Below are 12,473 nucleotides of genomic sequence, written 5' to 3'. Positions count from 1 at the left end.
AGCCAGGTACAATCACCATAACACAGAGAAACTGATTTCCAGGTGGTTTAAATAACCTACCCACCCGCAGCAACCCAGTGATTAGCTCGGCCTCGAATCCAGGCCCACTGAGAAGATTCTGTATTTGTCACTGCAGGGGCATCATGCACGTTCAGGATGAAGGGGCCTTGAGGGGAGAGGGCTGCCTCTTGACAGATACTCGGGGCAAGCAAGCGAAGAAACTCGGGGTGAGAAAGTGGAAGATCCCCCGCCCCTCCCCCTTTCTTGACTCCCACCGGCCTGCGCGGTCCACGCGGCGTGGACAACAGACCCTTGTGGGCCACTGTGGAGGCCGTGCCACTCGGCGCCAGCCCCACGGCCATCACCGGACCGCTGGAGATGTGACTGGGCTCGGGACATGAGCCCGCTTGTTCGCTCACTCTCAGTGAAAAGAGTTTTGAAATGAGTTCTGAATAGACAGCATTTTCTTTGTGCGGTTGGTAAATAACACAGAGCAAAGTTAGCAAGTTGCAGCGCCTCTGCGTTCTGATTCTATGGAACCTTTTTGTAGGGAGAAGGGCAGGATGTTTTTAACTGAATGTGACCTCACGGGAATACTAGAGGTAAGGAGAGAAAAATGATTGAGGTAACTGTGGGTGTTTTACATCTCGGAAACCATGGCTTTTAATAAGGCCACATGAAGAGAGAAGCTGGCATCATCCCACGCAAAAACCAGTGCCTGGCAGAGTTGTGGAAGGTGCTATTCACATTGGCTTGGCATTTGTGTAGCTTTGATTGAAAATCAATGGTTTTCTTATGATAATTTTCACATCATATTTTTTTTCTTCTTTAGAAAATAATAAAATTTCTGAATGGGGCAGCGTGGAGAAATCCTAAGAGAAATAGCATAAGAGCATTTTGGAACACATCCAGGAAAAGATAACTTTCGACACACCTGTAGACGTTCGCCAGGTAAAGGTAAGAAAAAATATTGTAAAATGCATTTATTTTATTACATCGCACTGGGTTGAACTTTGAGAGAAAACATACCACTGGCGCAAGATGCTCAAGGAGGGGTTAGGAGGGCTCACCTTTTGCCCCTCCCTCTCGTGGGCATGGGCATGGCAGCCCTGTGTCCACCATGACCATCAGCGGCCACCTGAGTTGTTTCTAATGCCGGCTGTGGAGCAGTCGAAGACATGTTCACCAGGTCGAGGGGATCTGACTGAGTATGATACTCGGCAGACAGTTCTGCGAAAAAGTCAATGTATTTAATACTGCAAATGTTACTTGTACAGTAAGGAATTTCTTTTAGATTTATATTTGCACTGGGACTGACTCACTTTCTATTTAGGATTTTTAAAAACATCACTTTTTCTGTGCTCAGATGAGAAGTACATCTGTTGCTTTCACATAATAAGCATCAAATATGAAGACACGTTGAATGCTTGAACCATTTGTTTGTCGCTATAGGAGACCTGCAACATATGCATGCTATATGTCTGTTTACTGGAATACAGGCACTGAGGAATCAAACTTCATGGTTCTTTCTTTGAGCCATAAGATTTTTAAAAATCTCTAGCTAATTTAGGTCACTGAAAATGAACATTATTTTGGACTTTTGAATGGGTATTTTGAAGGAGGCTCAGAAGGACAAATACTGCATTGGTCACTACGCAGTACTTGGGATTGTAGATGAGTTTCTTGAGCAAAGCATAATAACCACTTTTATTTGTTGGTACAATATATACACATAACGTTAGCACTATGACAAGATTGTTCTTCCAGTTCACATAGAAATTAGCTGTTGATTCTCAGGGTTGTACAGTTTTCTGTCTCGTGACTGTGGGTTAAGGAAAGCACTTGTAACTGGGGGAGAGCAGACAGCGAGGCTCACAGTGGCGTTCCAGTCAGAAAGAGCTTCTGATTTTCCGGCAATTGGTGAATACATTTATTGCACACAACTTGGAGCCTTGATCTTTCTAACTATTTCAGATAAATTGCTGTCAAATTAGCAGGAATGGTCCCTTCAGATCAACCTAAATAATTTATGCCAAAGTAGTGATTCTCTTGTAAGCTATGTTCAGGTGGTCAAGATAAAAATGACATTCCTAGCAACATGGCCCTACATTAAATTATTCATAGTCCTACATTAAATTATTTTGATGTTATTCAAAAATAACATCATTTTTCTTACTGACTTTGTAACCAAACTTTTTAGGTGAGACAGCGTCCTTAGTTTGCGACTTTGCAATTTATCTGGGAAAACCTGTATTTCCAACACGAAATAAAAGTAAAAATAAAAAATTCCAAATTAAAAAAACCTTTGCTTTGATTATACCTTTAAACTATTTGAATTAAAATTCAGCTCTGTACATCACCACATAGGAAATCCAGGCCCTTGAGCAATGTATTGATGAATTGGGGTGGAAATGTAGGAGGATGGAAACGATGGCGGCACTGGACTGTTTTCCAGAAACCATTTACACAGGCTCACCAGAAGAGGGCAGCGCAGAGCAAGGAACTCTCCGAGGAGTTTCCAAACAGATGTCTTGAAACCTAAAGTGAAAATCTCTGCATGAAAGTAGCCGTTTTTGGACAGCGTCCTCCACCAAAACCATATATCTCTAAAATAATAATAAAACTCCCCAAACATGCTAATCTCGAAATGGGTCCCTCAACATGGAAGGATTGAGTTGCAAGGGACAAAATTTTACTTCCCTGTCAGAGATGTTTTCACTTCGATTTTCCTTTTGATTTATTTTATTATAAAAGACTATGTGAAGTCTAGTATTAGTCATGTGCACAAATATTCATTATGCAGCTTTTTGGGGTGATTTTTTGATAACAATATTGAAAAAATCACAAATTCAGATTCGTGGAAGATTCCCTACGCAACACAGCGTTTGAAGCAAAACGCAGCTTAAGGAAGTTTCCCGTTAAATCCATATTTCCTTGATGCAAAATGATATCACATTGTTTTACTTGTTAATTTTTTTTTCTCAGAATTACCACAGAAAATATTTTTTGTTTTATAATAAAACACGTGATACTCTACATTGGACATACATTTTACATTTGAAATCTGGAAAGAAAAACCTACTAGACTGGAACAGAATTCCAAAGAACGTGAGGGGACAAATCTATGGAGACATTTATATTTTGTTTTAGGGTTATTATAAAACTCTAGTTTCATCGTCTATGCATAAATGTTTAGGGGATCTAAATATCTTTTCACTAAATTTTATTCTGTAATCTGAAAGTTGGCATTTAAGATGATCATTCTTATAGGCTAATTAGGATGATAAAATCCTTTCCTCTTTTCAAAAGTTCACGAGCGCATAACAAATTGGAACTACTTTTACAAGCCAAGTGTCCCTCTTATGCCATTAGCTTTCTTGGATTTACCTTCTAGATGACTTTGGCTCCTGTTAACTTCAGATCTTTGACATATCAAGTATGGTTGTTTTCAAAGGTTTCCCAGGCAACTGCAACAATTCATCTGGTTCTAGTCAAAAGTGCCCTTGAACTCTCAGCTCACTTCCCTTCCCTGTATGAGTAATGTGTGTAGCAAAAGGAAAAACACCAAAGACTTCATGTAACGGCTAATGTGAATGATTTGGTGAAGAGAGGAATGGATTTCACAAAAGGATCCACTTGGATGTTAAGACCTCAGCTGGCTGCCTGAGGGTTCCCTTTGTCAAGCTCTCATTTGCATTTAGGGGGAAGGCCACAACCCACATCATGTGTTCGGGGTTCTGTTTAACTCTTCCTCACAGTTCCTAGGGCCCCAAACTCTTACCCTAGGTGGCCCCAAGGACTCCTTCAAGGCCAGATCGCTGGCCCGCCAGGGAGTGACTGCCCCCAAATCTCTGAGAGATGCCTCAGGACTCCAGCTGACTCACACACACGCTGACCTGTGAGAATCATTCTGTGCTTCTTGTTTCTCACATAACCCACTGGGAAGCAATGGTTGGAGTCTTGTTGCATTTTACTTACAGGAAGAGTTTTATAATTACCTCCCAAGAAGTTCCTGAAGAGCAGAGGAGGGAGTAATTGGAATCTCTGGTCCTGTTGTTTGTGAAAGGTTCCTCTGCTTAACATTAATTACATTCTGTGTTGCGTTTAAAAGAAAAGATTTCACCTCATCTAGGCAGACAGTGCAGTTAGACCATCACCTTTTTTCCCCTATATTTTAACTCTTGTCTTCACAGCTAATTGACTAGTGACTAAAATGATGGCAAATAAGGCAATATAATATGGACAGCCTGCAAATCCCACTCATGGAGCTCTGTAAGTGGGAGCAGATTGCTGTCTGAGTACAGGGCTTCTGCAGAAGTCTCCCTATCAACTCCACGTCGAACTCAAAGTCTAGAGAGCTTCAACAATTAATGATATGTCATCTGGATCCAGTCATAAAAGCATGATGACCACCCCTTCCCCCACCCCTCACCATTCCTTTCTCCTTGGATTTGTTATATTTCATTCTGTTCAATGTAATTACTGAGATGTAAACATTCCATTGAAATGTGTCTAAGTAGGCAGATTTTTAAGAATCTACTTTTATGGGTCTATAACAAATTTTAGAAAGGCTATTTCATTGATATGTGAAAGTGTATAATAGTTGCTTTAGCTACTAGCCCTTCCAACAGCTACATTTACCACTGTGATTGTCACTTTGAATAATCCTTGTGTTATTAAAATTAATACAGATAAATATAATTTTATAGTAGGAAATGTAGTTGTCAGGATGTGAAACAATAGTAATCAATTTGAATAAATATTTGCTACTTGTTTTCATAAAAGTTTTAATCCTCAAAAGAGAACTCTGACCAAAATAGGAATATAGCAGGATCAATGAAACAGGTGGCATGAGTCATCTCACTGGCTTTTAATTAAAAAGGATGCTGTGGTTGTTGGCGTGGACTGGACTGCGCATAGGCAGTTTTAGAATTTCTTAAGCTGAAATCCAGCTGGAGAGTTCTTAATCAGAATGGACTTATTTTGATAATTTATAATCTGTGTATTCAGAGCATTGATGTTATAGTTTTGATACCTAAATCACCGTTTTAAAAATTCAAAGAGATATATGAATCCTGAGTCTCGGACAGTTATTCCTGAGCCAAAGGATTTCTGTGCAATGCTAATATGTATAATAGAGAATCAGTCTTTCACTATACAGTTTTGTCATCATGTTTCAATAACTGAATGAATATTCTGAATTAATAAGCATAACGTTTGTATAAGCTAAAGACTAATCTAAGCTCTGCATTCATTGATGGGAACCTTAAGCAAATGTTTCTTTTCATCAGCTTGTTCAAAAGGCATAAACATAATTACAGTTCTGAGGCGATAACATATCGACTGGTTAAAATAGTAAGTGGGTCTGGACAAGGTAACTTAAAGTTATGGGCTGCACGTTGTTTTGAGTACTTGGAAGAATCTGGAAAAAATAATTTTTTTAAAAAGATATTTTTACTGTTTATCTTATAGAAAAACAGTATGAGCATTAAACCCCCACTAGAATTTTGGAGGTTTTCTTTTTCTAAAGTGTTGGTTAAAATTCAGATAAGTTGATACTTACAGCTTGAGAGAAAAGATGGGGAAGTGGTAGAAATATCAAATCATGAGTTAGTTTTAAATTTCTCAGAATGCTCAGGGGGCAGTGAGGGAAAGAGGGACTTGCTGGCCATGTCCCCACACCTCCGCTTTGCACCTTTTGCTGAAGTTAGTTCCCGAAAACAGTGCTGGGTCTTTGGGTTACATCTGGTTCAGCCTTCTTTTCCTCCTTCCTTCTTTATCCGTCACATGGCCTGCCCTCTATCTCTTAAATCTTAGGTCTGTTGTGAGACTGGGGAAGGAGTGATGTGAACATGTGCTCCTGGGCCTGGAAATGCCCCTCTGCCCCGACTCCTTCTGTCTCAGCAGTGCTTGTCATTAATTCTCCCAACAAATACCTGAGCCCTTCTCTGTGCAGGATGGGTCTCAGTGCTTTGAATGTGCTGTCTCATTTAATTCTCTCAAAAGCCCTTAGAGGTTGTTCCTGTTACCTTCATTCTACAGATGATGGAACTGAGATTTTCAGAGAAGTAAGGATAAAAATTTAAGATCATAAGACTCCTAAGTGTTGACGTTAGGATTTAAATCGTGGACCACAGCTTTCCTCATTGCTGCTTCAGAAACAGAGCTGTCTCAAAGGCGTTTATGCCTTAGTACTGATATTTCAAACTTTTTTGTTTTGAAACAATTTCAAACTTAGAAAAAGCTATAAGTACAAAAGTTGTAGCATAAATAATTCCTGAATCACCCAGATGTCCCAGTTGTTCACGTTTGAGCACATTTTCTTCTTATCATCTTTCTCTATTTCTGTGTGTATGTATGTGTGTATGTGAATACATATGCATGTTTATATTTTTCATGATGAAATTTCTGTGATAAGTTGTACACGTGATTCCCCTTTACTGCGACACATCTCAGTATATGTTCCTAAACACATGAACATAATCTTACATACCCACCAGACAAGTTCAAAGTCATGAAATTGACAGTAATACAACCTATACACTTTATTCAAATTTTACCAATTAACACAGTAATGTTCATCACAGTAAAGACAAACACAGCAAAACAACTGTGGTCCAGGATTCAATCCAGGCCCATGCATTGTATTTAATTGTCATGCCTCTTTAGTCTCTTTTAATTAGGAACATTTTCTAAGTCTTTATCTCTCATGATCCTGACATTTGTAGACAGAGAGGCCAGCTACCTTGTAAATTTTTCCTTTTTGGGTTTTTCTGATGTTTCCTCATGATTTGATTCAAGTTATTCATTTTGGCAGGAATTCCATAGAAGTAATATTATGTTCTTTGTAGTCTGTGATGCGTGATGTCAGGAAGCATACAGATTGATTTTCCACATTACCAGTTAATTTAGTAAGGTGATATCTGCTGGACTTCATCATAGCAAAGCTACTATTTTTCCTTTTGTGACTATCAATCATAGCAAAGTTACTCTTTTTCCTTTTGTAAGTATTTTACCTTGTAAAAAGATATTTTGGGGATATGTAAATATTTTGGTTTTTATCTCATTGGTTTTAACATCTGCTGATGATCCTTTCCTGAATCAGTTATTATTATGATGGTTGCCAAATGGTATTACCTATCTTTGTTGGCTTCTTTATTGAGTGATTTACTTATTAGTCTAGACAGACACAGTATCTCTAGTTTCTAGCCTGTAGTCTTGTGTGGTTTTATTATTAATCTAGGACACACAAAATGCCTCACAATACTTATTTCATTGGATTTTCACAACATCTCCACTAGGAAGACATTATTATATCCACATTTTGTATGTGAGGAAACTGAAGAAATAAGTTGGCAACATTTTCAGAAAGAAATTGTTAAAAATTAATCCTTAAATAGCACTGGTGATGTCCAAAGTAAGATAATAGAGTGAAGTTTTAAAAGTACAAAACAGAATTTTTAAAAAATCAAAAAAATCATTATAACATTGTGCCATGATTTGTAAACTATGAAAGTAGAGACTAAGGAAAGAAACAAGACTTTACCTCAACCTGACATTTGAGCAAGGTGAGTGAGTGGATGAAAATTTGAAAAGCTTTACCACCATGGCCCAGCTTGGAGAGAAGACTGGAAGGATACACAAATTCCAAAGGAAAGAAGGAGAAGATCCCTGAACACGGAACTTGGGTGTTTTTCCTGGGCTGAAAAAATGGAGAACAAGAGGAGGTAGGAAGGTTAGAATCATCAAAGCTAATTTTTATCTTAGCAAATAGCAGAGATTTAGCAGGATGGAAAATGAAAGAGAAAGCAAGACACAATTCTTTAGTTGGCAGAGGCCCAAGAGATGAAGGCGGGGAAGACCCCAGGTGAAGTTCTTCTCCCTTTCTGTAGAGCAGCTCAGGACCTCAACCTGTTGGTTTTCCTGCCTTTTCCCCACCCATGATGAAGGGAACTATATGATCCCTGGGGAGAAAACCCAAAACAGGGTAAGGGAAAGCCTGGAGCAGATTGTGTGTCTGTGGCTCCACTGAATTGTGGTAAGGATCCAATGTGCCTCTAGGTATGTAGCCAGAGCACTGATGCAGGATCTTAAAGTGAAGAATCCTAGTCCACCGACCATAAGTACCCAAACCCAAGGGGAAGCGCCTTCTGACTCCTTCCCATATAGTCAAGTCAAACAAGAGTAGGAGAAGAGAAAATAACCAACTCCCCAACCTGAGCTCCAAGGAGCAGATAAACGGGTGTCAGAAATGGTGGGGCACGTGGTAAGTAAAGGAGAATTTATCCAAACTATCTCAAAAAGACAAAAGAAGTTGAAAAGCAGTACAGGTTAAATAAGCGCACAAGAAAGGAAATGTCATGGAGACCAAAGAAAGCATTACCAAAACGAGAACAGCAAAGAGAGAATAACATACGATGGGAAGGAAACGCAAGAGAAGTAAAATGGAATGAAACACGTAAGAGTTGTTATATCTCTGAAATCCATCTGGAGGATCTCTGGGCAAATATGGTAGATTGAATGTATACATCTACTTTTGCTTTTTCCCAAATCCCCACAGAAATAATAAAGATAATTTAAGAAATTTTGGAAGCCAGGATATAGATGAATGAGAAGTAAATGACCTAGCAGGCCCCTCAAAATCTAAAGACAATAGATGTAAAGTTGACAGCCAACCTAATTTATAGGGCAAAATCCCCCAGTGGCTTAGAAATTGGGAGTACTTGGTAATTTTAGAAGTGGAATGTGAAGTCAGGCAGTTGACATAAAGGAGCCTGATTTGAGCTCCATAGAAATAGAGGGATATCACCAATACTCCCTCCCTCACATGGTGAAGGAGACCAACCACCCTCACTGAGGCTGATGACACAGGTTTATTTTTTGAAATTGGTAATACAAGAAGGTTTCTGCCACACCTGAGTGTACACACCCAGAAATCAAGTGGATTGAGTGAATATTTGCATTCTGGAGGTTGAGATTCCAATCCTCATTCTCTCCCCTACCAGCCTCCTGCAATAATAGCTGCCAGGTCTTTATCATCCAAAAATTCCCCTCCTGGGATTTGGACCCAAGAAGAAAGCTCTTGGAGATGTTGACAGTGGAAAACCACCTGCCAGTCCAGCTCCCAGTCAACAAGCCCACTCCCATACCCAGAGCCCCATCAGCCCACCAATGTGGGCTGATGTTAGAGGCCCACTAAGGAGTGTTAAATGTTAGAGGCCGACTAAGGAGTACCAGAGAAATGAGGAGCAAGCAAAACTGGCAAACAGAGCAAAGCAGCTTGGAGGAAATGGAAATGATAAAAACGAAGAAAAAACCCACAACTCATATTAATGTCTCCAAAGTGATATAATCGTGAAACAGGGTACTTGGAGAACAACAACAAAAAATTCTTGGAAATAAAAATAATTTTAAAAAGTTTATAAAATGATGGCAAAATACAAACTCCATAGAAGCATTAGGAGGTGAAGTTGAGGAACCTTCTTTCCAAATGGAGGAAATGTATAGAGTTGAAATATAGGAGGAAAAAAGTAGGACAATTTGACACTAAGGGGAAGAAATAATCAACAAAGCAATTCAAGATAGTTCCAGGAAAGTGAGATCCTCAAGTTTCTATTCTTATAGGGTTTGTCTACAAGAAGAATGAAAACACATACAGTTAGTACATCTGTAGTTCTGAAACTGTAGAACTTTTGAGGACAAAAAAAGGAATCTTTAAGCTTAGAGAAAGAGAGAGTTAAAGAGAAAAATCACAAAATATGATGATTTTGGACTATGTCACAGAAACAGTGGAACTTAGTTCTAACCTGGATTTTTACACACAGCCGAACTATCAATCAAGCATGAAGGCTGAATAAAGATGGTTGAAAATATGCAAGAGTCAAAAACGTTTTAAACATTTTAATTTCCAGGTCTCCTATCTCCAGAGCTACTGGAGGATATGCTCCACAAAATTGAGGGATTAAACTAAGAAGGAGGAAAGTGTGGGATCCAGGAAACAGGGGTCTATTACCAGACAGAGGTGAGGGATCCCAGAATGTGGGTGAGTGAGTTTTGAGGATGATAGTTCTGTAGAGCTAGAAGCCAACTCGTGCAGAATGGAACAGGCAGGATGTTCTGAGACATTCTCCAGGAAGATGAATTTATAATGTACCCAAGGCATCTGAATGTCCTGAGAGGAAATTTCTGTGACTGCAGAACAGTGTGAGGTCAAATTCATAGTAATGACTTGGAAAACACTGCAAACAATTATCAGGGTGCAGAGCCGTATTTGGGGAGCCTGAAGCTTATAAAATTGTGGGGGCCCTTTTTGAGATAAGAATACAAAATAATAAATACAAATTTAGGTTCCAGAACAAATGTTTATTCAGAATGAGTAAATATAATGGTAAGAAGTTACACATTTAAACATACAGACATATATTGAAAGCAAAACAAGTTAAAGATACTGTTTTCATTTTTGTTTTTATTAACAGTCTTTATATTCCTATATTATTATTATTATTTGTATTTTAATAGAGATGGGGTTTCTCCATGTTGGCCAGGCTGGTCTCGAACTCCTGACTTCAAGTGATCTGCCCACCTCGGCCCCCTAAAGTGTTAGGATTACAGAAGTGAGCCACCATGCCTGGCCTATTCCTATATTATTTTTAATACTTTTTTGAGTACCTCTTTATTGACAATGCTCTTATAATATTTTATATAGAAAGAATGGAAAGCTAATCCAATCTTTTTCTAATGTCGTTAATCAAATTTATTTATTTTTAATTAATGGTGGCTTAGAAAGCTTTCTTTTAGCATTACTATCCTTTATGAGATTGTCATAAATGTTTACTATTTCTTCATTGTTCATGGCAAGGTGGCAATAGATCTTATTCAGAACTGATAATCAGTGTGATTTATCTGGTAGCCAAACCAAAAATCAAACTATTATGCTGTTAAATATAATGGTAGCCACTAGAAGATTTACATCAAATGTTAGACCAGAAGCCCTTTCCATCAGTGACCAGGTTTGGTATCTGCTAGGAGGGAAAAGCCTGGTATCTGATCACCAGTGTTTCTGTTCTTTTTACTTTATAGTTTGTAATTTACTAAGGCATGATTAATTTTGCTGATGTTTAAGTTACTTACAATCATATTAAGAGTTAGAGAGGAGTGATATCAGCAAGATGGCTGACTAAAAGTGCCCAACACCCATTTCCTGGACTACCCCCACAAAAAATGAATAAACAATGAATAAACAACTACATTTTGACCACAGTGGCTGAAGAAGAGTGCGGGAGTACAGCAGGAGTGGCAGAAATCCAGTGAAGCACAAACACTAAGTATGGGCTCATACAGAAGAGGAGGAATCATGCCACACCCTTGCCACCCCACCTGTGCCACCCCATTCTCTTATTCAGCTCAGAACCAGGAAGGACTCCTTCCTGGGGGGAAAAGGTAAGCAGGAGGTACCCAGCAGCCCCTATTACCATTGTGGACACCAGCAGTCTTCACCAGTGGAGAATTCTACAGTCCTCAAGGTCCCTGAGCTCAGCTTGGGGAGCTGCCTGGAGTTCACGTAGCTGCACTGCTCCAAAGAAGGAGCCCACATTGTGCCTCAACTCTTGTAGGCCAAGCTGCTACTGCACTGTGCCATCTGGAAACCAGAGCCACTGCTAGAGTGTGTCCTGCTTGGGGGTCCAGTAGCCACTGTATCTGTTTATCCCTGAGGCCTGGCCACCATTGCACCATGCTCTCAAACATGGTAGTGCAACATTCCCCAACTGAGCCGCAGCAACTCCTTATCCCCTGGGAACAAGCTACCTAGAAGCCACTCCATTTCCCCCATCCAAGTTGCTACTGTGCCCCAGCCCCAGCTACTTGGACCCAAGGCCCAGTGGAGCAGGCATGCACTTCAGTGCCTGAACCAGCCCGATGTCCCACCCCCAGGAAGTTGGAACTTTGGTCTAGGGGAGCAGTTACATCCCTGGTATCCAAGCCCTTATGGCAGTGTGCTCTTCAGGTTCCTGGATCCCAGCCCAGCAGAGCAGCCACACCCCATAGTGCTGAGCTGATGTGGTATACTGGCCCCCAGAGAAACAGCCTTGGCTGAGCTGTGCTGCCCCACCCCTGGGCTGAACAGCTGCCGTGCCCCACCTTCCTGGGTCTGGACCAGCTCTCTGGAGTCTGAATTGATGAGACACACGTCTCCCTCAGAAGTGGCACCTGCTTCCCAGAGCCCAAGCAGTAACTGTGCTCCACTGTTCTTGGGTCCTTGCTGCCACTGCACCTGGTGTCACAGAGACTGACCTACTGCTGTATCCCACTGCTCTGGGACCATAGTCATCACTATGCAGTACCCCCACTTCTGATGCCTGAGTTGCCACTGTGCCCTATTGGTTCTAAGACCTGAATTGCAGCTGTTGCCTGCTCTCTGGGGACTGAGCGTCTGGAACACCCCTTCTTCCCTGGAGCCGTGTCAATGCTGTGCC

General features: G+C 40.4%; 1 protein-coding gene and 1 long non-coding RNA gene across 3 annotated transcripts in view; both read left to right on the top strand.

Annotated features, from left to right (window-relative positions):
- Positions 1 to 371: 371 nt before the first annotated feature.
- LOC129135712 (uncharacterized) overlaps positions 372 to 12,473 on the top strand; it is a 185,893-nt gene continuing 173,791 nt past the window's right edge. The window contains exons 1-2 of one of the 2 annotated variants that reach the window (XR_008536722.2): positions 372 to 602; positions 833 to 957. This is a non-coding gene — a long non-coding RNA (uncharacterized LOC129135712). The other variant, XR_008536723.2, reaches the window with a different exon arrangement.
- Positions 942 to 12,473, top strand: part of ST18 (ST18 C2H2C-type zinc finger transcription factor) — a 303,405-nt gene continuing 291,873 nt past the window's right edge. The window contains exon 1 of the mRNA XM_009455375.5: positions 942 to 957. The gene's annotated coding sequence lies outside the window, so the exon portion shown is untranslated. The remainder of the gene's footprint in view (positions 958 to 12,473) is intronic.

The sequence above is a fragment of the Pan troglodytes genome, chromosome 7 (assembly GCF_028858775.2).
Source record: "Pan troglodytes isolate AG18354 chromosome 7, NHGRI_mPanTro3-v2.0_pri, whole genome shotgun sequence".
Lineage (NCBI taxonomy): Eukaryota > Metazoa > Chordata > Mammalia > Primates > Hominidae > Pan > Pan troglodytes.
The sequence above is the reverse complement of the archived record's forward strand: the minus strand, read 5'-3'. Positions and strand labels throughout refer to the sequence as shown.